Source organism: Gopherus flavomarginatus, chromosome 10, assembly GCF_025201925.1.
Source record: "Gopherus flavomarginatus isolate rGopFla2 chromosome 10, rGopFla2.mat.asm, whole genome shotgun sequence".
Lineage (NCBI taxonomy): Eukaryota > Metazoa > Chordata > Testudines > Testudinidae > Gopherus > Gopherus flavomarginatus.
The window spans coordinates 56,940,056-56,967,106 of record NC_066626.1 but is presented as its reverse complement, the minus strand read 5'-3'; positions in this window follow the sequence as shown (position 1 = coordinate 56,967,106).

Here is a 27,051-nt window from a genome sequence, read left to right as displayed (position 1 = left end):
ACTGATGGATCTCTGCATATTGCTCGAAGTTGCACACTACTACATCACCACAGACTACACTGGATTAATGAATAATGCAAGAAGGGTTAGAATGTTGTTGTGGAATGTTAACAGCATCAAAATGAATAATCTCAAACAGAGAAAAGTTTTTGCTCTGTGGCCACAATGGTATCAGGTATAACATCACTACAGAAAGCAAATTTAGCTGTCAAACTGGCAAGGAATAATTATAGTTGTCAAGTAAAGAGTTCCTCATATTTACAACTAGAACAGAGGAGAAAGTGAGAATTTCAGAATAAAACATTCCTCAAAATATAATTGACTTCATGTTAAATTCTCAAGACCCTCTTTAATAGCACAAAAATAACTTTGGTCATCAAGAATTACTATTATTAATATGCCAATTATGAGTATTAAAAAGAAATTTCATTATTTTTACCATACAGATTCCTAGGTCATATATAGCGGGAAGTGATTTTAATTGTGTTCTAAATTCCTCATAAGATAAAAAATTTAGACTTCGGAAAAATCTGCCTCAATCTTGCAAAATAATCTAATAGATTTTCTTTAGTTTTGAGATTTTACATCGCACTAGAACTTTCCACATAGTGAAAAGAGTATTCTCTCTTTCTAACTCATAGAATTTAGACTATAATTTTAATTGAAAACTTCTCTTTTCCAGAACAGGCAATCATACAAGACAGATGGAACATAACCATTTTCAAGTACATAAAGGCTGTTACAAGGAGGAGGGAGAAGAATTGTTCTTCTTAACCTCTGAGGATAGGATAAGAAGCAGTGGGCTTCAATTGCAGCAAGGAAGGTTTAGGTTGGACATTAGGAAAAACTTCCTAACTGTCAAGGTAGTTAAGCACTGCAATAAAATTCCCTAGTTTGGTTGTGGAATCTCCATCACAGGTGATTCTTAAGAGCAGGTTAGCAAACTTGTCAGGAATGATCTAGATAATACTTAGTCCTGCCGTGAGTACATGGGACTGGACTAGATGACCTCCAGTTCTATGATTCTCCAGTTACTATGCTATTAGTAAATGGTGCCTAGAGGCCCAAGCCAATATCAGCCTCACTGTACATATGTAACCCATTGATGAAATGTGTGTTACACATACACATAGTGAGAAACACCAAGGATCTTACAATGATATAGAAAGACTGTCAAAGCATGAGACTAGAGGCACAGAGAGGTCAAGTGACTTATTCAAGGTCACTCAGCAGGTTAGGGGCAGAACAAGGACTAAACCTCAGATTTCCCAGCTCCCAGTACCAGGCCTATCGGTTAAGCCATACTAACTAGTTAAACCAGGTAGTCAAGGAATTATAAATGGGGGATAGGGCCAGTATACAAAAAGTCTGTTTGAAATAATGTTTTTAGATCTGTTCTTGCAATCCAATCTACATGGCTGGACCCTATTCCATGTGGCACTTCACTGACTTCATTTGGGCACTGCATAGGCACAGGGTTCCATCTATACTTATCTAATTTCAGGACTGGATTCTTGCTAGTATTTTCAAAAATAAAACTCCTTTCTTTTGAGAAGAAAAGAAAGGATATTTGTACTTTTGACTGTTTTCATACAACCATGTCAAAAAGCAACAGCTCATTCAATCATTTATATTTAGCAAAAAATTAAAACATTGAAAAAGCTGTATTGTACCATTACAGATGCATCAGAAACTCAATTAACAGCAACTTAACTGTTTGCTTATGATGCATAGTGTCTCCTGGGACATAAAGGAATTTCAATAAAACCTTTTTTTACTAAAACAAAAAATTGAGGAGCCTTGTGAAAACTAAACATGTATGGTTGATTAAATTGACCTTATAATAGTAGATGTCTGTGCAGACCAGGAGTTTACTCAGCCACGAACTCTAGACCACCATGGCCATTCAGTGGCACACGCAGATAAGAATTCAGATGATAGCTGACGGGTATATTACAGCATGCAAAGGAGCTTTCTACAATCCTTTCCACCACTATCACTAAAAGATTTAAACAGGATTTAGCCTGAGATGTCAAGCCCATCAATAGAAATGTTTGTGAAACATTGACTGAAATGTTGACACTTAAAATTTCACAACAAAAATTCAGAGAGTGAATGTTTGATGCTTATGCATAACAACATGTGTACAACACTCCACAGCTCTGAGCTTCAGACTGTCAAGATGTCAGATCTCATAAGCTAAGCAATGACAGGGCCTGTCCAGTGTGTAGATGGGAAAAGCCTGATACTGCAGAAAGGAATGTTAATATTTCAATAGGAAAAACTTCTGAGTCTATGCCCTGATAGTAACACTGTATTTCTGTTTAGAAAAAATGTATCCTTATAGTTTCAATGAAAGTACAGTATTCTTCACTTTCTATGCTGAACTGTTGTGGATTGTTGCTATACACTGTTAAACAGCTGCCGCTCCCCATGCCTGAACTGGCTGCAATTCAATGGATGTGTAAAGTCAGTCTTATAGTTTGTACAATTTGAAGAGCTCCTGGGATGAAAAGCAATACATGTCATTCATAGTATCACTTGTGTTCTGAAACTGAAATTGGCTACATGAATGAAAACATTCCTGCTTAACAAAAAGACAAAAGCACAACTGTCAAATGTTTGGCTACACATCCTAGATTTACGGACACCTGTTGGTTTTGTTATTTTTGGCAACAGAGACTTAAGAGTCCAGTTTAAAGTGTATATTTCACTAGAGCTACAACAAACCATTTATTCTGCTGGCAAGTTCAATCAAACAGACTCTTCTAACCTTGAAACTACCGTGAAGTATGAGACTGAAGAAAATATTAACATTGGATCTCACAGGATACAGTATAATAGCGGCTGAACTGAAAAAATGAGACCGATTCTGGGGTGCAGCTAAACTACACAGAACACAGGATTATGGCGTGTACACAAAGATGACTTAAATGTCACCTTTATACTCCTCTGATCCTGCTGCTGCTCTGGGATTCATCTCCCTGTGATATGTTAAAGCAGTCTAAGAGTTGCTCTAGCTTGCATAGCTGCAATATCCACAGGAGGATGAAATGCAACCATGGATTGGCACAATGCAAGGGCAGTCTGGTCATGTCCCTTTCCTATTACTATATCCCTTACCCTCACACCCATCAACACCAACAGTAGAGCAGTGAGCGGCAGAAGGGCTCCTACATTTGATTCAATACCACCAGAAGATTATCTTTACATTGCAGAGATCTTCCTGGGGCAAGAATACACCACATGCAAAGTAATCAAACTGGATGGACAGAATATGGCCCAGTATGTTCAAGACAAAACCACCTCACCCAAAAAGTGATTTTTGCATCACGATGAGAAGGAAAGTGAGCTTGAAACGTGATTGGTAAGTATATAGGAGAGTGTGAAAAAGGAGATGATGGGCAAGTATGAACTATAAAACACCAGACATGTGTAAAGATATTCAAGAGAGTGGGAAGGACTGCATCAAACAGGTCTTCAAAATCATTGTGTTCTTTCCAAGATATCGAATAGAAGATACAGGAGCTAGGAATTTGAAATCCAGAAAGCAAAATTGAAAAAAAAGAGCTCTTGTAACTGCTTATGATAGCCTATAAGGACACAGAAAAGGACTGAAATCTATTGGACAAATTCACATCATTAGTGTCACACAGGAGTAAGTATATGCCAGAAATGCTAACATATTCACTATCCAGTATAGGCCACTGTTTGAGGAGTATAAATAGTCATACTTAAAATTGACCTCTCATCTGTGTATATAGGGAAAAAGGCAACTAACAAGCAGCAGGTGTCATCGCTATATTGCTTATACCCTGGTATATTAAACCAATGGTATCTGACTTGTGCCCCTCAAGGGTAAGAACCGTAGCCCCCAAGTGCCACTGTTTTAAGAAAATTTGTATTTATTATTAATAGAAAATGTGTTCCCTGAACCGCAGCCTGTGATTTTTACAGTGAAGTGTTTGTATCATGAGAAGTAAGAGACAAAATCAAGGACAGGGTAGGCCCATTACTCAATGAGTCAGAAAAAGAAAATAACAGAAAATGTAAAAATGGCAGAAGTGCTAAATGATTTTTTGTTTCAGTTTTCACCAGAAATGTGAGTCACTATGTTTAGATATCCAATTGCTAATGCCAGTGAAAAGGCGGTAGAATCTGAGGCTAAAATAGGGAAAGAACAAGTTAAAAATTTAGACAAGTTAGATGTCTTCAAGTCAGCAAAGTCTGATGAAATACATCCTAAAATACTCAAGGAGCTGACTGAGATCTGAGCCATTAGCGAGTCTCTTCGAAAATTCATGGAAGATGAAGAGATTGTAGAGGACTGGGAGAGGGCAAATATAGTGCCAATCTATAAAAAAAGGGAATAAGGACAATAGGGAATTACAGACCAGTCAATTTAGCTTCAGGACCCTGAAAGATAATGGAGCAAATAAGCAATCAATTTGCAAACACCTAGAAGATAAAAAGATGATAAGTAACAGTCAACATGGATTTGTCAAGAACAAAATCTTGTCAAACCAACATAATAGCTTATTTAGACAGAGTAGAAAACCTTTTGGATTATGGGTGGGGGGTGAGGGTGGGAAGCAGAAGATGTGGTATCTTGACTTTAAGGTTTTTGATACTGTATTGCATGTGACTGTTAAACTTAGCTGGGGTGTGATGTATCCTTGGTTTTGCTGTTGAATCAGGTTTAAAAGAACAGTTTGGGAAACCAAATTATTTTTATAAGAAAAATCAAGGAAACAGGCAATTCAATAATCTACCTGCATGCTAACTAATATGATCCTATATTTTAGAACAAGGAGACAGAAGAGTTCAAGCAGAATCAGTTTCTAGTACAATGCTTCACTGAGTAGGGCCAATAGGTGGCCTACTGCCATACTTGCTGGAATTGGTGCTGGGGTACTGCTGCACCCCTGGCTTGAAATAGTAACAGCCACCCAAATATATAGGTTCTGCCTTCAGCACCCCCTCTATAAAAATTATTCCAGCACCACTGCTTATTGCATTCTCTGGAAATTCAGGGTGGAACTTTGATAGAAGCAGAACTGGGACATTAAATATTTAGGGCCAATCATGCAAACTCTTACTTACAGGAGTTGTCCCACTAAAGTAAACAAAAACAAGTAGTAAGTCAGTCCATATTTATTTTGTCTATTTGATTCTTTCCCTGTGCATCGTGCTTATTCTGAAAATTTTGAAAAAAAAACCAAAACAAAACCCAAACATCTGATTAGGTTTGTACAAAACCTTGATAGGTGCCTTTCCTATAGAATGTCCATAAAATCGAATCATGGAGATAGCTTGCCATGTGATAAGAACAACATATACATTTTCTTTCTATATGAAACAATAAAGAGCAAAGTAGCAGATTATTTTTAGCTTTTAAAAATATATAACAAAAACATTCAGAACATGGAGTGAGAGACAGAAATAGAAGTTCCCAAAACCAGAGAGACGGGCAGTTGCTTACAGTAAAAATAGCCAAGATATTCAGGGTTCATACTGAAACGCTGGGATTTAACAATGTAATTTTCAGTATTAATTAGATGTGTTTCTCTGATCCTGTATTTCATAATGAAAACGCATATCACACATGGGCCAAACTCAGTTCTTTTTTAAATTTAAACTTCCATTGGATCAAGCATTTCTTTGGGTGCAAAGTTTCTCTTTGAGTCATTACTCCAAAATTCCATCAAAGCAAGTATTACGCTTGTTTTGGTTTGGGTGTGCTTTCCTCTGCTTCAGCAAGATCCTTCCTGATCACTGACTTTAAAAAAAAATTAGAGGAACCTGTAATGATAATAACTAGAGCTGGTCAGGAATATTTTGACAAACGTTTTTCCCATCAGAAAATGTCAATTTGTCAAAACTGAAACTGTTCATGGAAACCTATTGGTTTCAAGAAAACTTTCATTTGGAAGTCAGAGAGAGGAAAGACCCCAAAATAGCCAAGAGCCCAGTGGATAAAGCATCATCCAGGATGTGGATCTCCCATATCCCATGTAAGTGCATTAACCACCAGCCTACAGGGTCAGTCTCTCTGGCACAATGAATATTATGTACAAACAGCTGTTCCACTTTGCAAGAGAGTGAGACACTCCAGCATCTGGGCTATTTTGGGATGTGTAGCAGGGTGAGCACCCGCTCCAGCCCTGAAGGGGTTGGAAAAGCCCTGCAGAGGGCTGGGGCTGGGAACAAAACCCCGGCTGATTGGGGGAAGTGCTTGCAGCTGGGGCCATGCCCCAACCAGACTAACTGGGCCTTGTAAGGCAGCCAGGGCAGCCAGAAGCTCAGGAGTCTCTCTCTGTTTGTAGAGAGAGAAGGGCCTGGCTGCTAGGCAGCTGAGCAGGGACTGATGTAGGGCAGCACTGGGGGAAAGGCAAGAGGGGCTGGGGAGCTCCAGCCTGATAACCCCTCAGGCTGCAAGGCCTTGTGCAGGGCTTAAGACCAGTACCAGAGGGGCAGCCCAGCTATAGAGAGAGGCAGCAGGTCCAACCCAACCTTGTCTGTGATGAGTGGCGTATGCTGCAGTCTGCCCCAGGGAGTGGGGCTAGATGGTGACTGGCAGTAGCCTTACACTGAGGTGAGGTGGGGTTAGTGGATGGGGAGACCCAGAGTGTGGGCGTACTGCCAGAGGGGCAGCAACCTAGAGAAAGGGACACTGGGATCCTGGGAAGGACATAGGGGGGCCAGCGGTAAGGTGGATCACCAGCCTGCAGGGGGTGCTTCAGGATGCTGGAAGAGCTAATTCTCACAGATGACCAGCAGGAGGTGCCACAGGTGAGTCCACTCCCTTACAGGATGGTTCTCACAGTTTTGCATGAGTGGGGAAAAACTTGGAAGGGGAAGGGGAGAGACCTTTCCAATGCAGAATGAAAACAAATTTCAGAAGTTCAATTTTTTTGGCAAACTGGAATTCTTATATTCCAGCCAGCCCTACCGATAGCTACTGCTCATATCAACAAGTTTCCTAATATAGATATTCTGCCTTGGCACTCTTACTTTCAAGAAGCAAGTGGCCATTTTTTTCATTAATCTGCATTTAGATGGTACATTATGAATAACATTGTTTTATCAGACATTGGAGTTATAGAATTTAAGGTCAGAAGGAATCATTTGATCATTTAGTCTGACCTCGTGTATATCACAGGTCATTACATTTCACTGAGTTGTTAGCTGTATGGGCCTATAGTAGCATGGCCTAATATTTATAAACTTTAGTTTGCTTTATTTTAAATGGGATTTTGATTAAATGTCTTAAAAACAGCTATGTCCATAGGTTGCTCACATTAAAAGCAACCTTTTACTTAGTTAAGCCACAAACTCTGTTACCTAAGTTATTTGCTGCAGTAAAAAAGCCTTAAAGGGTATTAAGAAGTTTCAAGCAAGCAAGAGGTATGAATGAGCTAGAAGCAATGATAGTTTTCATAGGCTATAAATCACATCCATGGAAGTGGTGAGGATAGGGAAGTAAGCTGCACACCTTAATCGTTAACTCAGCAGAAGTGTTTAAAGCCTCTTCTGTGGAATCATCTCCTATTGAACCCATGCTTTAATATTTTTGAAACTAAGCGCATGCTTATTTTCTAGGACAGTTGTAGTAAAAACTGCCAGTTGGAAGGGGAGCCTCCAAAACAGATCAAAAGTTAAGACTGATCTCACATGACTAGGATTACATCATGTTATTGGGGTGCAAGACCTGTGATCCTCTGATCCACTGGGAAGATCTCCTGAGAGGTAGCATGGGGTGCAATGAGGTCAAACTGCAACTTTAAAAGATAAAGAATAAATGCAGATGTGTTTTCTGTGAGGACACCACACCACCACTAAGGATGGCTGACGCCCTTACTTTTTCCTGAACCAGTCCTAAGGAAAGTAGTGGCCCAGACCATGCCTGCCTGCCCAGTTAATTACTCTGATGAAGCCTGCTGTGCAGTGTAAGGTACCAGCCAGAAGACATCACCCTGGTCCCCAAATTGCAACAACCCTACAACCAGTCAAGCTGAAGTGCAGATATTTTTTCTTTAAGAAACTTTATTTTGGAGGTTTTTAACTTTAATATAGTTGCAGGGGCACTCAACTAATAATTCTGATTTTTTTTCTAACCTTTCCAATGTGATAGAAAGAAAGTAGTAGCATGTGTGTGTAAATCTATAGGAGAAAGGCATTAATCATTTACCAATCCAAAATTATATGTATGTCCTACCCCACAGGGTGTAACCTAGGTACTTAAAAGTGTTATACTACTCTGCATGCAAGGGGAATCCCAAGTTACAGTATTGAAATAGAGAAGTTAGCTGGGAGGGGAGAATTAATCAAGCAATAAATAGTGCTTTGAAGGGGTGTAGTAATATTTCAAGGGCTGCAAAAGAAACTATGCCTTGAGTGTCTGGGGTTAGTATGTGTAAGGTTCAATTGGTATTACGTTGACCTCGTGATTTGATTGTGTTGATCTGATCAACTATTGATCCTATTTCCTGCTACTGTTAATTCACTGATTTATTAATTCAATCCGAACCGTAGCCTTGATTTGATCATTGTACTGCTCTATCTTCAATTCATTTAGGGAAATTAATTTAGCCATAAAGGTGTTTGTTTAGTTTATTTTTTCTTGTTAATTCTTTTTAAATGTGCTATACTGGTCTCTCTCTCCCCAGATAGCAACAAGACTAAACAAGCTCCAGGGCAAAGGTGCCATTGAATTAATATTGTATTACACTTATACAGTTACCCCTGGATTGAGCTCAATAACTTGTGTTTGATTAAAGCATAACTTGCAACCAGTGAGTCATTCTGGATCCAACAGAGCAGAAGCTGGTCCAATATCTGTTGGTAAACAGTGATCTTAATTTTATATTTGTCCTAGGTAACAAGTGGCTATTTCTTGTCAAGTATTATTGGCTATAAAAAGTAAACATTTTACTTACTGGTGATTACAATTAAGCTTAGTGGTTAATATCTAGATCTTCTCTATGCCAGTTTTTGAAATGCAGTGTGGTTTAGTGCATCCAGGAAACCAAATCAAGGCAAAAACAGACTAGGCTGAGCACATTTTCCATAGACAGCTCTACCAAGGCACCTCAGTCCTAAGCTGGAAAACTCCCACAATTCTGGAACTGGGTAGAGTCCAAGCAAATAAGGACAGATGACTCTGAGCAGTATATATTTCAATCTGGCAATTTCACCATCAGAGTTCAAGTGATCCATTTTTAAACAGAAGAGGGAAAATGGAAAAAACACATTTATAATATTTATGTTCTTATGTACAATCTTACGTGCCTTAACAGAGAAACCTCCTCTTACTTTACTTAGTATTTTACCCCTCCTGTCATCTCACATCACCTCTATGATGAGTAATAATATAATCTTACTTTGACCTATCTTTTCTTACAAATTACTGTTTAAATATAATTAATAGCAATGATTTCTAGGTCACATGTCCCAGATTATCTTTTCAGGTCTATACTTCCCCTTGGCCTGCAGACTTTCAGCTCACATGTTGATCACCCACAAGTAATTACTTTGTGCAATATAAACAAATGGATTTAAACAATTTAAGCTTAGAAAAAAAACAAATGAAACGGGACTGATACTACCTCTTGTTTTTCTGTATGGTTAGGAGCCAATCATGTATACTTTCAGCATGTTATGTCATCTGACAAGTAAAATGCTCCAAAGCATACACAAACTAAACTGACATAACAAAATTCAGAGCTTTGCACAACTCTAATGTGCATGCCTTGAATTTTCATTTGTAGTGGTAACAAATCTTATCCTCACAGTGCTGTTCTTTAAGAAAATTAACTTCTTGAATCTATTTAGGAAAAAACTTCAAATTACTATCAGTAGCCTGTATAAATACATCTGTGATACTGAAACATCTGCTTGATCCCTGACTGCAAGTGACCTCACTTCCTTGGGCTATCTTTCTGTGAAATACTGCCAGATTTGGTTTGCCTTACCTCATGTTGAGTCGTACTTTGATGTCAGTGCGACTTCTGGTAATGAAAATACCTCTGGAGTAGAACAAGTGGAAAAATTCTGAATGTCAAAATAAAAGAAAAAAAGTAGGACCAAGGGAATGTTTTTTTTTCCTGAAAAATGTTTCCCCATTTTTCAGCCAGTTTTATTGAGGAGTAAGGTGCTACTCACTGCAGGTCAATTTATCAGAATCTAACCCATACTGAATAATTTAATCTAATCCATACTTGAATCATCTAATGTAAACATACAAATTACACATTTATAGTTCTTCAGTGTACATTTGTAACATAGTGGCTGATCAGTGCCCAGCCACCTGTATTTCATCCAGGTGTTGATTTCAGATAGCCCCTGAGACAGCTGAGAGATTTTACATCATGGAGATGTAAAGTCTTGGATTGTTATCAAAAGCAACAAAATGTACAGTGAAATTTGAGTAGCCAAAAATAATTATCAAAGGGAATTTGCATAAGAGAAGAAGTCATAAGGACACTTTGTTGAAAAACAGAAGCTTTTACAGCAAGGCAAACAATCCAAACACTGCTATAGATTCAGAGAAATAGGGGGGAGGCTGGTGTGCCATTAAATCATTGCTTCTGAAAGTCTTTACTTTACCTTTGGGGCCCCAGGCAACTGGGAGGGTTTGGGGGAAGAGTTTGGGACTGTACGATGAGTAACATCTAACTGAAGGTCAAATTGTGTTCTACTAATTCTTGGGTGCCTGGGGGGTAGAGGAGAAGAGAAGCTCTCCCCTGCACAGCAGATGGGGCGGGGCGGTTAGACTAGATAACGGTATGATTCTAGTATCAGAGGGGTAGCCGTGTTAGTCTGGATCTGTAAAAGCAGCAAAGAAACCTGTGGCACCTTATAGACTAACAGACGTTTTGGAGCATGAGCTTTCGTGGGTGAATACCCACTTCCTCAGATGCATGTAGTGGAAATTTCCAGGGGCAGGTATATATATGCTAGCAAGCAAGCTAGAGATAACGAGGTCAGTTCAATCAGGGAGGATGAGGCCCTGTTCTAGCAGTTGAGGTGTGAAAACCAAGAGAGGAGAAACTGGTTCTGTAGTTGGCAAGTCATTCACAGTCTTTGTTCAGTCCTGAGCTGATGGTGTCAAATTTGCAGATGAACTGAAGCTCAGCAGTTTCTCTTTGAAGTCTGGTCCTGAAGTTTTTTTGCTGTAGGATGGTCACCTTAAGGTCTGCTACAGTGTGGCCAGGGAGGTTGAAGTGTTCTCCTACAGGTTTTTGTATATTGCCATTCCTAATGTCTGATTTGTGTCCATTTATCCTTTTCCATAGAGACGGTCCAGTTTGGCCGATGTACATAGCAGAGGGGCATTGCTGGCATATGATGGCATATATTACATTGGTGGATGTGCAGGTGAATGAACCAGTGATGGTGTGGCTGATCTGGTTAGGTCCTGTGATGGTGTCGCTGGTGTAAATATGTGGGCAGAGTTGGCATCGAGGTTTGTTGCATGGATTGGTTCCTGAGCTAGAGTTATTATGGTGCGGTGTGCAGTTACTGGAGAGAATATGTTTCAGGTTGGCAGGTTGTCTGTGGGCAAGGACTGGCCTGCCACCCAAGGCCTGTGAAAGTGTGGGATCATTGTCCAGGATGGGTTGTAGATCCTTGATGATGCATTGGAGGGGTTTTAGCTGGGGGCTGTATGTGATGGCCAGTGGAGTCCAGTTGGTTTCTTTCTTGGGTTTGTCTTGCAGTAGGAGGCTTCTGGGTACACGTCTGGCTCTGTTGATCTGTTTCCTTATTTCCTCGTGCGGGTATTGTAGTTTTGAGAATGCTTGGTGGAGATTTTGTAGGTGTTGGTCTCTGTCTGAGGGGTTAGAGCAGATGTGGTTGTACCTCAGTGCTTGGCATGATTCTAAAGCACAGTTGCTATCCTTTTGCTCCCAAGAGAACAAGACCTCCTGAAAGAGTAGATAGGGGCAGAAGAGGTAGAGCTAAGGTTCCCCACACACCAGTTAGCAGATCGGCCTGGCTGCACAGGAGGGAGTATGCTATATTGCTATATATGCTATATGCTATATTGCCTGAAGGGGAATGATGTAATGACACACCAGCCTCCCCCATATTCATCTTAATTTGTAAGAGTTTATGGGGTTGTTTGTTTTCCCCCTGCATGCTATTTTATTGTGGGATTAGCTGACAACATATTCTACATCTGTGGCATCACCACATTTATCTCACTATTCCTCTCCCCCAATATCTTGGGATAAGAACTATTTTTTTTACCTCTTCTAAAAGAATAATAATAGCTCATTCTTAAACCCCGCAAAGAGAAGGAACAGTTATAAGCATGTCCAAGGTGAAATTAGTGGCATTAGTACAAAATAAAGAGTAAGCAAACTGGGATTTTGTGCCCAAGGATTAAGGATTTATTTCACTATCTATAGGTAGCACCATGTGTGGGAGCATGGAGAGGGTAGATATATTTAAAATAAAATAAAAAATAATATGAGGCTTCTCCCTCCCACTCTATTATGCTCCCTAGAAGAAAAGAGTAGGTAGAAAATAAAGTTCTCGGTTCTGCCTGGGATTCTAGTGCCAACAAATCATCAACAGAATCAGATGATGATAATGTGATATTGATAAAGAAAGTGGAGACTCAGCATAAACCAACTTTTAAAATAAACCTTACAAGTTTGAGAAAGAAAGAGGATGGAGAAAAGATCTGCCTTTGGTAAGAGCAAGATGTATGTGCCTTCCTTGTGTACAAAATCAGCTGCTGTGTGGGTTGCTTTCCTTTAGATAAAAAGGGTGTCATCAATCTAACATGCTGTTTATGTAGAAAAGCAGTATGCTAGAGAATAAAGTCCATGCGTGGCAACATGTGCTACAAGAAGTCACTTGGAAAATAACCGTGCAGTAGCACAGGAAAAGCATTTATGCCACATATTACACAATAGTGTATAGTGGGAGACAATGGCTACAGAATTCAATCTCAGGAGTAAAATCAAAAGTAGAATCATTCCAACACTTGTATGGTATAATATTCATTATACCTTTCTGACAACTCAAATTTTATTTATAATTTTTTGTGGAAAAATTCTGAAATTTTAATTTGAGCATTAATACTAATAGCTTATTGGTCTTTGAGAGGGGTATATGCAATCTAAAAACGATCAACAATTATTACCATGGCTGGTCAAAACATTAGCATTTCAGAATTTCACAAAAAATGAGGGCACAATTTTTCCAAAAAAAAAAAAAAAAGAAAAAGTTTCCACTTTTCAACCACATCCACTTATTGAAACTTACTCTTTTCCAGCTCTAAATTCCATAGTTCTAGTCCAAGTCAGAGACAAACACCTACACGATCTTTATCAAGATTTTTAAAACTACAATACCCACCTGGGGAAGTGAGGAAACATTGACAGAGTGAGACGGGTACCCAGAAATCACCTACTACAGGACAGGCCCAACAAGGAAAACAACAGAACACCACTGGCCATCACATACAGCCCCCAGCTAAAACCTCTCCAGAACATCATCAATGATCTACAGCCTACCCTGGAAAACAATCCCTCACTCTCACAGACCTTGGGAGGCAGGCCAATCCTTGCTTACAGACAACCCCCCAACTTGAAGCAAATACTCACCAGCAACTACACACCACACCACAGAAACACCCCCAGGAACCAATCCCTGTAGCAAACCTCGTTGCCTGCTCTGTCCCCATATCTACTCTGGCAACACCCTCAGAGGACCCAACCACATAAGCCACACTATCCAAGAGCTCATTCACCTGCATCTCTACTAATGTTATATATGCCATCATGTGCCAGCAATGCCCTTCTACCATGTACAGTGACCAAACCAGACAGTCCCTATATAAAAGAATAAATGGACACAAATCAGACATCAGGAATGGTAACATACAAAAGCTAGAAGGTTAACACTTCAGTCTCCCTGGACATTCCATAACAGATTTAAAAGTCACTATTCTTGAACAAATAAAACTTCAGAAACAGACTTCAAAGAGAAACGGCAGAACTAAAATTCATTTGCAAATTTAACACATTAAGCTGGGCTTAAATAGGGACTGGGAGTGGCTGTCTCATTACAGAACCAGCTTTGCCTCTCCTGGAATTGACAGCTCCTCATCTATTATTGGGAGTGGACTACATCCACCCTGATTGATTTGATTTGGCCCTGTCAACACTGTTCTCCACTTATCAGAGGGGTAGCCATGTTAGTCTGGATCTGTAAAAGCAGTAAAGAGTCCTGTGGCACCTTATAGACTAACAGACATATTGGAGCATGAGCTTCGTCGGATGCATGTAGTGGAAATTTCCAGGGGCAGGTATATATATGCAAGCAAGAAGCAGGCTAGAGATAATGAGGTTAGTTCAATCAGGCAGGATGAGGCCCTCTTCTAGCAGTTGAGGTATGAAAACCAAGGGAGGAGAAACTGGTTTTGTAGTTGGCAAGCCATTCACAGTCTTTGTTTAATCCTGAGCTGATGGTGTCAAATTTGCATGAACTGAAGCTCAGCAGTTTCTCTTTGAAGTCTGGTCCTGAAGTTTTTTTGCTGCAGGATGGCTACCTTTAGATCTGCTATTGTGTGTCCAGAGAGATTGAAGTGTTCTCCTACAGGTTTTTGTATATTGCCATTCCTAATATCTGATTTGTGTCCATTTATCCTTTTCCGTAGAGACTGTCCCATTTGGCCAATGTACATAGCAGAAGGGCATTGCTGGCGTATGATGGCGTATATTACATTGGTGGACGTGCAGGTGAATGAACCAGTGCTGGTGTGGCTGATCTGGTTAGGTCCTGTGATGGTGTCGCTGGTGTAGATATGTGGGCAGAGTTGGCATCGAGGTTTGTTGCGTGGATTGGTTCCTGAGTTAGAGTTACTACCATGTGGTGTGCAGTTACTGGTGAGAATTTGCTTCAGGTTGGCAGGTTGTCTGTGGGCGAGGACTGGCTTGCCATCCACAGCCCGTGAAAGTGAGGGATCATTGTCCAGGATGGGTTGTAGATCCCTGATGATGAGTTGGAGGGGTTTTAGCTGGGGACTGTATGTGATGGCCAGTGGAGTCCTGTTGGTTCTTTCTTGGGTTTGTCTTGCAGTAGGAGGCTTCTGGGTACATGTCTGGCTCTGTTGATCTCTTTCCTTATTTCCTTGTGTGGGTACTGTAGTTTTGAGAATGCTTGGTGAACATTTTGTAGATGTCGGTCTCTGTCTGAGGGGTTGGAGCAGATGCGGTGGTACCTCAGGGCTTGGCTGTAGAAAATGGATCGTGTGGTGTGCCCGGGATGGAAGCTGGAGGCATGAAGGTAGGCATAGCGGTCGGTAGGTTTTCGGTATAGGGTGGTGTTAATGTGACCATCACTTATTTGCACCGTGGTGTCTAGGAAGTGGACCTCCCGTGTAGATTGGTCCAGGCTGAGGTTGATGGTGGAGTGGAAGCTGTTGAAATCGTGGTGGAATTTTTCCAGAGTCTCCTTCCCACAGGTCCAGATGATGAAGATGTCATCAGTGTAGCATAGGCAGAGAAGGGGCGTGAGTGGAGAGTGCTGAGGAAGCATTGTTCCAGGTCAGCCATAAAAATGTTGGCATATTGTGGGTCCATGCGGGTGCCCATAGCGGTGCCACTGATCTGGAGGTATATATTGTCATTGAATTTGAAATAGTTGTGTGTGAGGATAAAGTTCTCTACTTGTGAGGTAACTCCCTTCTCTTCACATGTGATTATATAATACTTCCATCTGTAACTTTCACTCCATGCATCTGAAGAAGTGAGGTTTTTTACCCATGAAAACTTATGCCCAAATAAATCTGTTAGTCTTTAAGGTGCCACTGGACTCCTTGTTGTTTTTATAGTTCTATGATTATTACACTCCTAAACTATTAGGAGATATAAAAAATTCAGCCACTCTTATCCTAGAGAAACAACTGGGCCTGAAGCAGTTCTGATAAGATGAATGTTTTGGAGTTGCCAATACTCCAGGATTGGCCTGGAGTCTCCAGGAATTAAAGATTAAGCTTTAATTAAAAGATTATGTCATGTGATTAAATCTCCAGGAATACGTCCAACCAAAATTGGCAACCCTAATGGTCTTACTTATTGCATCATACAGGTCTGTCTCATCTTACGCGGGGGTTCCGTTCCGTGGTTAGCGCATAAAGAGAAAACCGCTTATAGTCAAAATTACCTTGAGTTGAATGGCAAGCGGAATTGCCCGCACTACAGAAACAGTATTTAAATTGTTATTTTTCTCTTTTTTTTTGTTTTTGCCGACAGCGTAAAGCTGAAATTGTGCATGTTAAATGCACGGAGGGTGCAACAGACCTGTATATATATATATTAGTGAATCAAACTTCATTTTAGAAAAATAAAGTCCATCATAACCAGAATAAGAATAACTTTCACAGCACTAACACCATCATCTACATATACCACCGCCCCATATATCTACTCATACACACACAGAGCCACAAAAGAAACACTGCTCCAGAGTTTCTATAACCCAAAGAGGGAGCAGAGCCAGACACTCCATTAGGTACACTAGGGGCTTTACTACTGTCAATCTAATTTATGTGGAAGGTGCTCAGAAAATACAGTGATGAATGACAGTATAAAACTCTAAGAGATAAGATAGATAAATGCCTTCAGATTAAAAAAGAGCAAAGTAGATTATAGAACTGTGTATTTCAATAAAAGGAAGACTTAAGAAGTATGACAGTCAGTTCTGTGGACTTTCCAAAGACTGAAAATATATAAAATTTCTCTTGTTTCCCCCACTCCTCACCATTAGCAGAGTCAGACTTAGTTGTGTGCTTATGCATTTAGTAGAAGTGCTGTGCCTTCCCTCTAGCCAACCTGACTCCTGATTGCTTACTAAACATTACAGGTCAGATTCCACCATCAAATTAGGAATCACTTATTTCTCAAAGGGTCCCATTAAAATCAGTAGCAAGCCCAAAAAAGCAAGACAAATAGTTTCCATAAAAATGATGATTGATGTTTCTTTTGCAACTAATTACAACACAACATCAAGTAGATACTTGCGTTAATACACAAATTCTCATCTCTGCCTCATGTTCAATCTCCCCTGACAACAGCAACAATGATGCCAAGTGGAATTTGAAAACCCCCAAAAGAAAATTGGTCTTTAATTCCCTCCCCCAAAGGAGTAGGGAAGTTCTCTGCCTAACACAGAGAATGCAAAGTCACTGGTAATAACGAGTAGCTATGGCTATAATTCTTCACTCCATCTGGAATATGCTAAACATAAAATTACAGTGTCCCTCCAGTGACCAAATGTACAAATTAAAGCAATAGATATTTTTTTTAAATCCTAATTTGTACATTTACTTCTAATTTGTTGTGCACTTGCTTATATCTCAAAACAGAATCTTACCTCAAAGTGAAAGGAATAATAAAAAAGTATTTTACAGCTTTTGGCTTTCCTGTGTTATTTAAACTCTGGGGTAAAAGTTTACATATTTAGCTGTAATGATGTAGCTTAATTCTAGAGAAAAAATATCTAGTTTTACGAGACTTAAATTCCAGCGCACTGAGATTAACAATATCCAGTCACATAGGAATATAACAGCAGATAATATGGAAATTGAAGTATTACTATTGCTATAGAACCTAGCAGCCGCGGTCATGGCCCAGGACCTCATTGGATGGTCCCTGCTCCAAAGAGCTCACAATTTAAGAACAAGACAAGATGTGCTCAAGTGTTTTGTAGGCAACATGGCAAAGGAGGGATTTGAAGGATAATGAATAGCTTTGCTGATATTTCTGGGGTGCTCCTCCCAAGTGAGAGGGGCAACCTGGGAGCAAGCACAGAAGTGCTCGTTTGGAAATTTAACAAATGGGTGATGAAAACTGGCATCATAGGTCGATTGGAGGCTAGAGATAATACCTCTGTAGTGATTGAGAGAGGACAGGTAGTGCTGAGGTAGGTCAGAAAGGGCCTTGAAAGTGAAGACAAGCAGCTTATGTATGGAACACAGACAGGGAAGCCAATGGAGGGATGCAGAGAGGTAACTTAATCAAAGCAATGTGTTAGGGAAATGAGCTTTGCAGTAATATCCTGGATGTATAGGACAAATCCAATCTTGCAAGGCCAGGGAACAGGATCATGCAGTAATCAAGATGTCAGATGAGAACTCAGTGGACAGTTTTAGCTGTTTGGATGAACAGAAAAGGCCATAGTTTAGTGATGCTATGCAGAAGAACCTACAAGACTTAGACACAGCCAGGATGTGAAGATCTAGAGAGAGCAAAGTCAAAGATGACACAGACTCTACAGGCGTGGGTGAAGGGCAGGCTAGTAGCGTTGACCACAGAGATCAAGAGAAAGGAGGGAAGTCTTGGGGGAAAAGATTCAGAGCTCTCTTTTAGCTATGAAGTATCAGATGGGTAGCCCTGTTAGTCTGGATCTGTAAAAGCAGCAAAGAGTCCTGTGGCACCTTATAGACTAACAGATGTATTAGAGCATGAGCTTTCGTGGGTGAATACCCACTTTGTCAGTTGCATCCGACGAAGTGGGTATTTACCCACGAAAGCTCATGCTCCAATACGTCTGTTTGTCTTTTAGCTATGTTGAGCTTGAGCTAATGGCTGGACATCCATGAAGACATGTCAGAGAGACAGGCTGAAATTAGAATTTGGATAGGAGGCAGTCTGATGTAGAGAGAGGTAGATCCGTGAGTCATCAGCAGAGAGATAATCTCATCCACTAATACAAATTCAGTTACCAGAGATAAGGTGTAGAGGGAGAAGAGAAAGGGACCAAGAACTGATCCCTACAGAAACCCCACAGAAAACTGGAGAGGTAATGAGGAAGATCATCTTAAGGACACACTGAAGAAATTAGAAAGGTCAGAAGAGAACCTGGACAACATCATAGAAGCTAAAGGAAGGACAAGATTTCCAGAATAGGAGGCAGCTGCCAGGTCAAGGAAGATGAGGATGGAGTCCATAAATTTATATTTTTCCACATCATGTGTGGGAAAGTGTTGCTTTCAAGAATCTTATTTTGTATTTCTGGTTAACACTTGAACAATTCTGTAGTTAAGAGATATGTAAGCATCTGCCCCCAACTTTGTGTTGCCAAGTTATTAGTAAATTAGCATATGTGTTAAACTGGTCTAATATAAGCCTTGGAGGTCAACAAATTCAGAATTGTTAAATTCTTCAGAGATAGGTGTTACAGTTTACAGCATGCGTTAGACAAATGCAAGGGAGAAGCCTTTAAAGGTATATGAAGAAAGTACTGTTGTTACTAATTGTTAATGTTACTCCTTATGAGAGCGGAAGTAAAGCTAAGATTTTCATTTTGAGCAAACCAGTTCCTCAGCAGCATGAGTGTCACTCTGGACTCAAGCAGTCCATTGAAAAAAAACAAAAACAAACAAAAAAAAACACCAATGAAATTTTGGGAATGCAGAATTACTTAAGGACAGATTGCGACACCCTTACTCATTAATAAGTAGTTCAACTGGAAACAATGGAACCTCTTAGGGGAGAAATTGTTAACCTGTGTAAGGGGGAAGAGAAGGGTCACAATTTAGCCCTTAGTTTATATATAGAAATCTTATTAAATAAAATTTCTCAATTCATTATAGCCAATTTGAAAATGCAATAGGCCATTGTTAGTTATTTCTATCATTAAATTCATGCACAGTTAAGAGAACTTGAAATTAAAGGACTAGAAGGATTGGCTAGAACTGTTGTTCTCAACCAGCAGAACCTGTACCCCTGGGGGTACATGGAGGTCTTCGAGCGGGTACATCAACTTATCTAGATATTTGCCTAGTTTTACTATAAGCTACATTAAGAAGTAGTAGCAAAGTCAGTAGAAACTAAAATTTCATACAGATAGTATCAGAGGGGTAGCCGTGTTAGTCTGGATCTGTAAAAGCAGCAAAGGGTCCTGTGGCACCTTATAGACTAACAGACGTTTTGGAGCATGAGCTTTCATGGGTAAATACCCACTTCGTCAGATCCATGACATGCATCTGACGAAGTGGGTATTCACCCACGAAAGCTCATGCTCCAAAACGTCTGTTAGTCTATAAGGTGCCACAGGACCCTTTGCTGTTCATACAGATAATGACTTGTTTATACTGCTCTTTATACATTGAAATAAAAATATTTATATTTAGTTGATTTATTTTATAATTATATGGTAAAAATCAGAAAGTAAGCCATTTTTCAGTAATAATATGCTGTGATACTTCGGTATTTTTATGTCTGATTGTGTAAGCAAGTAGTTTTAGTGAGCTGAAACCTTGGAGGTACGGAAGACAAATCAGACTCGTGAAAGGAATACGGTAACTCCTCACTTAACGCTGTAGTTATGTTCCTGAAAAATGCGACTGTAAGCGAAATGATGTTAAGCGAATCCAATTTCCCTATAAAAATTAATGTAAATGAGGGGATTAGGTTCCAGGGAAATTTCTCTCATCAGACAAAAGATTATATAATATACACACACACACCCCTCTACCCTGATATAACGCGGGTTCGCTACAATGTGGTAAAGCTCTGACACGCTGCTCTGAGCAGCGTGTTAAGGGTGCCGGGATGAGGCCAAGTCCAAAGGGTTGGATAAGGGGCAGTCATGGTCTCGGGGGCAGTCAGGAGCAACCCCACCCCAGGGTCTGGGAGGTAGGAGCTGTGGGGGGCACTTTGGGGGGCTCTGCAGGCCCAGAGTGGCCCGGAGGATTAGCAGGGGGCCGGGAGCAGCCCGCTCTGCTTCCCTCGCTCTGGTCCCAGCTTCGGGGAGGGGGCTTGGAGGAAAGGATCCCATCGCACTCACCGGCAGAATTGGAGCAGCCCAGCCCCAGCCCACTCGACTCCGCTGGCTCCCAGCCCTGGCGTTCCACTTCCCACCACAGGTGAGTGCGGGGGGCCTCTTTTCTCCAACCTCCCTGCACTCACCGGCGGTGAGAAGCGGAGCAGCCTGGCACCAGCCTGCTCTGCTCTGCCAGCTCTCAGCCGCGGCGCTCCGCTTCCCGCCGCAGGTGAGTGTGGGGGGCGTCCTTTCCCCAACCTCCCTGCACTCACCGGCGGCAGGAAGCAGAACACCACGGCTGGGAGGTGGTGGAGTGGAGCAGGCTGGGGCCATGTTGCTCCGCTTCCCACCGCTGCCGGTGAGTGCCTGTCAGGGGGCGGAGTGTGTGGATAGGGGTCGAAGCAGTCAGGAGACAGAGGGGTTGGGTAGAGGGTGGGGTCCTGGAGGCGATTAGGAACAGGGTTCTCTGGAGGGGGCGGTCAGGGAACAAGGAACGGGGTGGGCAAAGCATGTTCGATACAACGCGGTCTCACCTATAAAGGAGTGAGATTTTTTGTCTCCAGAGGACCGCATTATATTGGGGTAGAAGTGTGTACACACACACAGAGTTTTAAACACACACACACACACACACACACACACACACACACACACACACACACACACACACACAGAGTTTTAAACAAACAATTGAATACTGGTACACAGTGATCATTGTGAAGCTTGGTTGAGGTGGAGGAGTCAGAGGGTGGAATATTTCCAGGGAATGCCTTACTGCTAAACTAACCCTTGAGGGATCAGCAAGCTGAGACCAGACCACAGCTGCTGCTGCCTGGAAGCTCGCTCTGTCATGCGTACCCCCTGCTCTATGGAAGATGAGGTAAGCGGGGTGCAGGAGCGGGGGAAGGGGGGACAGCCTGACATTAGCCCCCCTTTTCCTCCCCCCCACACAGCAAGCAGGAGTCTCAGGCCTGGTCTACACTGTGGCGGGTGGGGGAAGGATCACTCTAAGATACGTCTACTTCAGCTATGCTATTCTAATAGCTGAAGTTGCGTATCTTAGATCGAATTAAAATTACTTACTTCACGTCCTCATGGTGCTGGATCGATGGCCGGGGCTCCCCCATTAACTTTGCTTCTGCCTCTCGCACTGCTGGAGTTCAGCAGTCAATGGGAGAGCGATCAGGGATCGATTTATTGCATCTACACTACATGCGATAAATCAATCCCTGATAGATTGATTGCTACCCACCGATCCAGTGGGTAGTGTAGACGTACCCTCAGGGAGCAGCTCCAAGGCAGAGGGCAGGAGCAGCACATGGGAGTCGGGGGAGGGACAGCTGCAGTTGCTAGCCTACTGGGCAGCTGCTGCACAGGGAATTTAGGGGTGCGGGGAGCTGATAGGGGGGAAGTCGGTCCATGCTGATTCCAACCACTCACCAGCTAGCTCCACTGGGCTGCTCTTCCTGCAAGCAGTGGACAAAGCAGAGGGCTGCCAAAATGACGTTAGAAGGGAGCAGTGCACAACTTTAAATGAGCATGTTCCCTAATTGATCAGCAACGTAACAACGAAACATTAACTGGGATGACTTTAAGCAAGGAGTTCCTGTACATTAGGTTGTAAAGGTTGAGAGCCACTGGGCTAGAACTCTGTGTCTAATTGCATACAATGGGCAGGTTACTTTCTGTACAAGTCTCCCTGAGAACCTTCTCTGACCTTGCAAGGGCTTTGAATCAGGCCCTACTTTTGACATCATTTTGAGACAGGTTCCAACCCACTGAAATCAATGATCATGTCCATAATGCCAGCTGGGAGAGACTATTGCAATGATAGAGAACAGAACTTGGAAAAAACAAACAGTTACCTACCTTTTCATAACTGTTCAAGATGTGTTGCTCATGCCCATTCCATTTTAGGTGTGTGCAGGCCATATGCACAGTTGGAGATTTCTGCCTTAGTAGCATCCATAGGGCCAGCTGTTGTGTCCTCTGGAGTGGCACTCCCATGCTGCGGCATTAGGCACCACCTCTCAGTGCCTTCTTGCCGGCAACTCTGACAGAGGGGTAGGAGGGCAGGAAATGGAATGGACATGAGCAACACATCAAAAAAAATTAAGAAGAAGAAGTTCAAGTGCTTGCTCATGTCGATTCCATTTTAGGTGACTCACAAGCAGTATCCACGGAGGTGGGCTCGGAGTTCACAGCTTTGTGGCTTGCAGTACTGCCTACCAAAGCCAGCATTGTCCCGGGCCTGGTGGCTCTGTCCATACCTTTAAGTCCTACTATGCACTAACGACCAGATGGCCACTTTATAGATGTTCTGAGTAGGCACATGGGCCAGAAAGGCTGCCAAAGAAGCCTGTGTCCTGATAGAGTGGGCGGTGACGATCACCAGGGGTGGCACCTTTGCTTGGCCACAGCAGAAGTGAATGCAGGTAGTGATCCCAGAAGAAATTCTTTGAGTGGATACAGGGCAACCTTTCACCCTGTCAGCCACAGCGACAAATAATTTTGTTGAATTGCAGAATGACTTGTCAATGTAGAAGGCCAGAACCCTCCTGATGTCCAGGGCATGTAGCCTATACTCCTTCTCTGACTTATGTAGTTTCAGAAGGAGGACTGTTAAGTAAATATCCTGGCTTGAATGAAACTGAGACACTACCTTGGGAAGAAGAGATGGGTGCAGCCTTAACTGGACCTTGTCCTTGTAGAGGCCTGTGTTTGGCGGCTGCAGGGTGAGCACCCGAATCTCGCATACTCGGTGGGCCGAAGTCACTGCGACCAGGAATGTGACCTTCCAGGAAAAGAGGCTCAAAGGGAGGACCCATGAGCTGTGACAGCACCAGATTCAAGTCCCACGGTGGGATGAGGTCCCTGACTTATGGGTAGAAGCACTGCAGGTCCTTGGGAATCTGGCTGTGATATTCTGAGCAAAAACCAACCTGCCCTATAATGCCAGATGAGAGGCTGAGATGGCCACTAGATGGACCTTGATCAATGAGAGGGACAAGCCATGGAGCTTGAGATGCCGGAGGTAATCCAGAATAAACTCCAGCGAAGCCTGTTCGGGAGAAACACCTTCGTTCACAATCCAGCAGGTGAACCATTTCCACATGGCCAGGTAGGTTGCTTTGGTAGAGGGCTTCCTACTTCCCAACAGGATGCGCTGAACCTCAGCCAAGCACTACCGCTCCTGCTCATTTAGCCATGCAGCAGCCAGATGTAATGCTGCCAGGTTGGGGTGCAACAGACTGCTGTGGTTCTGGGACAACAGGTCCGACCTGAGTGGTAGCTGGAACAGAGTTGCCACCAAGAGGTCCAGTGTTGGTGTAGCTACGCTGGCGCTAAGATGACCCTTACCCTGTCCAGTATGATCTTCGTGATGATCTGGAGGGAAGGTATACATCGGAGCCCCCGACCACGGGAGCAGTAAAGCATCTGACAGGAATCCTCTGTCTATACCCCCAATCGAGCAAAAGACATCACATTTACTGTTTTGCCAGGTTGTGAAGAGGTACAACTGGGGAGTTCACCACCTGCAAGAGAGGGAACTGACCACCTCTGGATGAAGGGGCCACTCGTGGCGAGATGAGAACATTCTGCTGAGGCGATCTGCCAAAGCATTCTTAGTCCATGGAAAGGGAGCGGCTATGAGATGGATGTCTGCAAGACGGATGTTGTGATAAAGACAGAAGTTCCAGAGCCAGAGGGCTTTCTGGCAGAGGGTGGATGACCTGGCTCCACCCTGCCTGTTGATATAGAAGGCTGTAGCTGTGTTATCTGTCAGGACCTAGACCACCTTCTCTTGAGTAGAAAGGCTTGGCAAGCTAGTCGACCCACCTTGAGTTCCCTGACATTGATATGCAGGGAATAATTGTGACTGGACCAATGACCTTGAGTGCTGAGTGCACCCAGGTGGGCTCCCCATCCCAGATCCAAGGTGTCAGAGACAAGGGTCACTGACAAGACGGGGCTGTGAAGGGAACTCCTTCCAGCACTGACGTGGGATCTTGCCACCAGATGAGGGACAACAGTATGTTGTCCGGAATCCTGACAATCCAATCCAAGCTGTGCCGGTTAGACATAGACCGATGCCAGCCATGCCCGAAGAGGTCTGAGGCAGAGTTATGCATGCCAGACCACGCAAGTACATGCTGCCATCTGGCCCAACAGGCTCAGGCACATGTGGGAGGTGGTGAGCAGGTGGGCCCACAGACCTGTGATGAAGTCTGCCATGGCCTGGATCCGAGTCTCAGGGAGGAAGACCCTGGCCCGAGTGGAGCTGGGGACCGCTCTAATGAATTCTATGTGTGCAGCTGAGGTTAAGGTTGACTTTTTCCTCATTTATTATCAACTCCAGGTCGCAACAGGTGGAACATACCAGATTGAGATGCCTCTGCAACTGATCCAGGGTCCAGCCCCTTATCAACCAGTCGTCGAGGTACAGATATATTTGGACTCCCCGACATCTCAGATAAGTGGCCACTGGCACTATACACTTTGTGAACACGCTTGAGGACAATGAGACACCAAAGAGCATTGCAGTGAACTGGAAATGGCACTGGCCCAACATGAAGTGGAGGAAGTGCCGGTGCCCCAGGAAGATGGAAATATGGAAGTGCGCATCCCTTAAATCAAGGGTGGTGTACCAGTCTCCCAGATGCAGGAGGGAATGAGGGAGGCTAGGGAGACCATGCAAAACCAACTTCTTGAGTGACTTGTTGAGGTGACACAGGTTTAGGATGGGTCTAAGGCATCTCTTTGCCTTCGGAATTAGGAAGTAGTGGGAGTAAAATCCTCTTTCTTCCATGTTCCGAGGAACTGTTTCCACTGCCCCCAAGCACAGGAGGTTTTCGACCTCCTGAATAAGGAGTTGCTCGTGAGAAGGGTCCCTGAAGAGGGACCAAGGAAGCAGGGTGGGAGGGATGGCAAGCTATAAACTTCAGGGGGTAGCCTGACAAAACTGTATCGAGCACCCAGCGGTCTGAAGTGATGCAGGACCAGGCCAACTGGAAAGGGCGGGATGGATCCAGTACTTTGGCTGGGGCACAGTCCTCAAGCACACGCTCAAAAATGACTGCTTCTGGCCTCCCTGACTTCTGTGAGGGTCAGGCTGGGCAGCTGGGTGAAAAGAGGATGGGTAGCATCTCTTAGGCCCCTTATCTTTGTCCTTCCTCCTGTAGGAGCCAGACCTGGGAGCCCCCGCAGGACCTAGTGTCTGGGAGAAAGCCACAGAAAGGACTTGAGACAGCTGTCGTGGGGCTCACTGATTGGTATTGGCCTGCTGCATGCTGAACACGACTTGAAGCCAGGAGTGTGGGGCATGCCCTGCTTGGGGCAAAGTCCCAACTGGGACTCTAACTTAGCACTATAACTACTATGAACTATATACAACAACCAAAAGAACAAAGTCTGAGAGAAAAACTGCTAATGCTCTTGCAGTGCAAGACAAGGCGCTCCAACCATCATGGGTGGTAAGAAGGAACTGAGAGGGCTCTGGGCTGGTGGCACCTGATATACTGCTGCATGGGAGTGCCACTCCAGAGGGTGGCGCAACTGGCCCTATGGATACCGCTATGGCAGAAATCTCCGACAACTGCGCACGTGGAATCAACAGGAGCAAGCACTCGAAGAATCAGGAATTCTGGGGTCCGACACAGATTTGTTTGTTAGCACAAGCAAATCACCTAACATCTCTGAGCCCCAAGAATACTGCTTATTTGCCACATTTATAAATTACTTTTCATTCTAAAATCTCAAACTGCTCTATAAATGCAAAGCATTATTATTATAGCTGTGATTTTCAGAAGAGCCTGAGTGAATTAGGCACCCATCTCCTATTGAAATTCCATGGGAGTTAGGTGTCAAATCCTTTAGGCACCTTTGAAAATCATAGTTTATCACAAATTTATCAGTGGTGTAAGTAGGTGTACCTCCAGTCACTTCAGTGCAGTTGGCACATGTTTATGTCAGTCATAAATTTGGCCCACACTTTATATCGGATTATCTGACAGTGTGTGAACTGCATTTTCCCATGTAACTCATTTCAATCTGAATTATTAAACTGAATCCATGAAGCTATTATCTAACTAGCTAGCCACTGAGCCACATAATAACAATGCTTTCCAAAAGTTTGACGTGACACCAGTCATTAGAAAACCTGTTTTTTAAAAAAATGTTTAGAGAGTTTTTAAAATATCACATATACAACATAATTTGTTTTGAAGGAGTTATACTTTTTTACCTCTTTAAACTCTTTACTACTTC